The sequence below is a fragment of the Gavialis gangeticus genome, unplaced genomic scaffold (genome assembly GCF_001723915.1).
Source record: "Gavialis gangeticus isolate Ggan-Ray unplaced genomic scaffold, GavGan_comp1, whole genome shotgun sequence".
NCBI classification, from domain to species: domain Eukaryota; kingdom Metazoa; phylum Chordata; order Crocodylia; family Gavialidae; genus Gavialis; species Gavialis gangeticus.
The window spans coordinates 25,206,255-25,210,539 of record NW_017729000.1 but is presented as its reverse complement, the minus strand read 5'-3'; positions in this window follow the sequence as shown (position 1 = coordinate 25,210,539).

Here is a 4,285-nt window from a genome sequence, read left to right as displayed (position 1 = left end):
TTTCATTGCCAGAAACAGAAAGGCAGAGCTGCAGAAGTAAGGCCTTCTTTGCCAGGATACAGATACAAAACCAAAGCCTTGCAGAACCTTGGCATGACTCTAGCTCTGTGGGATAGGAGACGAGAGTGATCTGGTGATTTCCTTAGATCTGTAGTCTCCTGAGCTATATAAGGGAAACAGTGTGTGCATGTCTTGGAACTTTACTTTGCAGTTGGCCTGATTCAATTTGGAACAGAGTATGTAGTAAATGTATAATGCTAAGTAAAACTTGTATACTAAGGTTTGTACATAGAGGAAACAAAAAACAAATCTTGCTAAAGCTGAGACTTTATTTCTTATGTTTATACAGTTTAATTTAAATTCCATTTTAATGAAGACAAATAATTAGCAAAACCCAGAGAGAGTCTGAATTTAGCCCATACAATTCATAGCAGTATTTTTTGTTTGTTAGAAACACCCACACATTTGCTGTGTTCAAAAGAGTCATCGGAGTCTCTTTTAATCTGTGCCTTTTTCTTCTTAAGCATCTAAGAGTCCAGTCTGAGTAAACCTGCTGAACACAGTCTTTGTGTCTTGTGTCCATTTTTCAGGGTTGGGAAAGAATAAATTTAGAGGTGCTGAAAAAACTGAACCATGTCATTGATGTGTAGAAAGTTGTAATTACTGTTTCCTTTTTTTTAAACAAAATGCTCTATGATCTCTAGATTTCTTAAATAAATTTAAAAGCTTCTGGCCCAAGTTTTCATGCGTTTAAAGAGTGATTTAAATTCCAAAGCATTTTTTGCCATCATTTATCTCCCCTAATTAGTATATTTGCTGACTCTTGGAGTATGAAAATAAACATTTATTTAAATATTGGTTCCACTTGCTTTAAATACGCATCTGCACATAGCAACATCTGGTTGAAATGTTGATCTAATGCTAGAAGTCAGAGATAAATGTAACTATTGGCATCCGACTGCGAGCACAAGGAACCTCCTATTGGGGTTCTGGAATTGGAAGTCCATTTTTTAATCAGTCAGCCCTCTGGTTGCATTATGCTGGTCACAATCGCATTGTTTTTATAGATATAGTAAGTATTGCTGTTCTGTGCTCCCCTATATTTCCAGGGAGGCATTAGTCTTGTTTTTACTGTATAGCTTAAATACCACCAGAGACAACATTAATTATGTCTCCTATGTTATTCTATCTGCAAGACCCAGAATTTGGCCTAAGCTGAAGTGGGTGACTGAAGGGGGCTGCCCGTCTGTCATGTGCTATTCACAACATGCACTCACTAGCATCAGACTAGGGCTTGAGACACATTGTGGGTTTGTCAGCCATAGCAAGTAGAAATATGCACATAGCAGTTACCTGAACTTTCCCTCAGCATAAACTAACTGCTGGTACTGTTGTTTTTTTTTAACATCTTGGCTGCAATACAGCAAATGACCTCCCACCCTCTTTGAAAAAAGAGGTCCTAGTTGATCTTCATTACATTCCAAGAATATGCTAGCAATGCAGTCACAGAGGTAACTACAGCATGATGTAAAGATATCCAAGCTAACTGTGGACTGTGAGCTAACTTGGATACTGATAGTAGTTGGTGATAGTTTAACTCTTGGTATTTGGGGCAGGTTAATTTATCCCCCATTGATTTCTGTGCTGCCATACTACATAATCAGCTTGTGTGTTTCCACCTTGAGAAGTTAAGAAGGTCAACTGAGGCCTGGTCTGTACTTTTGAAATCCATTTACTGACAATTATGTCAGTAAAATGTGTGTAGGCATGTGTGATACCTGCATGCCATTATGGACATGCTGATGGGCATATTGATGAAATTATACATGTAGAATGTGTTACATTGGATAGCTGTTTTTTCTTCATCAAACCATTATAACCACACTGATACCTGTTTAGATCTGTCTGCACTAGGGGCAATTTGGTGCTTTAACTACCAGCAAAATTAAAGTAGTAACACCTTTCAGTTTAGACAAAATCTAATAATTTCCCCACATGTTTTACCCTGCATACATAAATGTCAGAGGGGTGTCCCCCCTACTCAAAGCAAACTTGTCTGGTATTTGGTTAGAGGTTTACAGTTCAGCAAAATATTTTGCTCCAATGTGTTTTCTACCATCTGGGTAGAGAGGAGATCCACATGTATATAATAAGTTATCTTGTAAGATAATACATATTGGAGGTCAGATTAGAGGTACTGTTATCACCAGGGATCCTGGTTTTCTCTGATTTAAAAAAAATCCCCAATTTTCAGATTAAAAGAAGTAACCCAAAATCCACATTTTCCATGATTAAAATGAAGCACTAATTTATATATTAGTTGTGTTTCATTTTAATCAAGGAAACATGGATTTGGGGTTACTTTTTTAAATCCAAAAATTGGGGAATTTTTTATCAGAGAAAAACAGGATCCCTGGTTACCACCAAATCATAAATTAGGTTCCTACATCAGAAATGATCTTGAGTATGTTTAGTCACAAGTACTGCAGTAAGGTGAGTTTAGGGGCAAGCAACAAAAATGATTCAATGTAATCTTTACTAAAATTTCTCCAAGTACAGGACAATTTAGTGAAGGATAGAACCGGTACACTTCATACATAGTCACTATATTTCTAGATAATTATTCCGGACCTCTATACAGCCTCTACTACTTTTGCAGTAAAACTTTGGTCATCTGACCAATCATTATACAGGAAATGCATAATATTTTGTATTCATTATTTTTCTTTTTTGGTAATTGATGATACTGCAGGAAATAGATTATGTCCATGATACACCTTTGTAAATTGGGGTAATGGTATTTAAATTGCTTGATAAATTCATAGTGCCTCCATCTTGGAGATCAAAATAGGACCCAGGAATAGAACCCAGATGCAGGGCTTGGGCTGCTCTCCTGCTAGCAGGATCTGTAAGTTTGAGTCTGTCCTCAGCCACTTCTTGCTGGTCAGAGGTGCATGGCAGGCTCAGCTCCTCACATGCCCGACCCAGCCAGAGCTTTGACCAGTTCCTTAGCCTGCCTGATGATTGCACCTTGTGGCTAACCCAGAGTGGGAAGAGGTGCTTGGAGGGTCCATGTTTACAGGGGAAGGAGGGGAGAGTGAACTATGCCTCAGCCACAACTTCATTTATTTATTGATTTATTTATTTATTATAACATTTCCTTCCCTTCAGGCAATACTGACTAAGGAGAACAGTGCTGCCCATGGCCCAGCATCTTCATTGCTTTTGTTATTTAAGACTCAGAGTAGAGTGAAGGGAAGAGTTGTAAAATGAATGAACATAAGTTGATATAAGAGAGGCTTTTCCCATCTCTGAATTTTTTGTAAATCCCACTGAGTAGACTTATGTTCCTGCTAAAATTATGAAGACTGAGCTAGTTAATTCACCATTACATTTCAGAGCTAACACTACAGCTAGATGAATGGGAGCAATTCACACCCCTTGGAGCTCACATACAAAATGAAGTGCTGTTGTAGTTCTTAGACTTGAGTGGAATTATGCCAGGGATAAAGTATCCTGTTCAGCACTCGGTCAGTTTACAACTGGGAGGTGTTTTTTAAATGAGCTGTAAAGGCCAGGTTTCCCTCACCCTAGGAAAAGCTACAGTGTATTTTGGGGCTTCAAACCTATTGCTGCTCTGGTGAAATCCTTAATTTGGAGGAGAGGGACTAGATGTGTATATGTAAAGGTTTTTATGGCACCAAATCAATTACCTTCACAATGGAAGTATAGTAGGATTAGGTCACTGTCACAAGAGCCTTTGCATCAGTCAGAGAGGTTCAACAGATCAAACAAGACTCTGGGAACCCTGGAGAAATGAAACCTAGTAATAAGATTGAAGTTGAACCATGTCCTTTATTGCTGTGGTATTCAGCCCTTCACTTTTTAAATCTTTAAAGCTCACTACCTATAAGAGGTGTTTTTCTCTTCCTTGAGCCTTTAGGAAAACCTTTCCTGATGCTCATATTTCAGCACTCCAGTGGCATTTCTAAAGATTGTTTGGATATCTGTTCCATGTCAAATTAGTTCACTCTCCCGTGGGCTGCGCAGGGGCCTGTGACTCAGCGCTGCTTGGTCAGTTTTAAAAAGATAATCTAACATCTACATTAACGAACTACCAATAAATGCATAAATGGAGGATGCTTTCTAGTGAGCAGAAACTTCCAGGAGAGATCTAAAATTTCTTATTGTATGACTTCTTAATCAGGGCTTAGTCCTGTGTATTAGTTGCATCTGACTAATTATTAACCACTAATCAGCAATCCAGTGTGGACCCCCCCCCCCC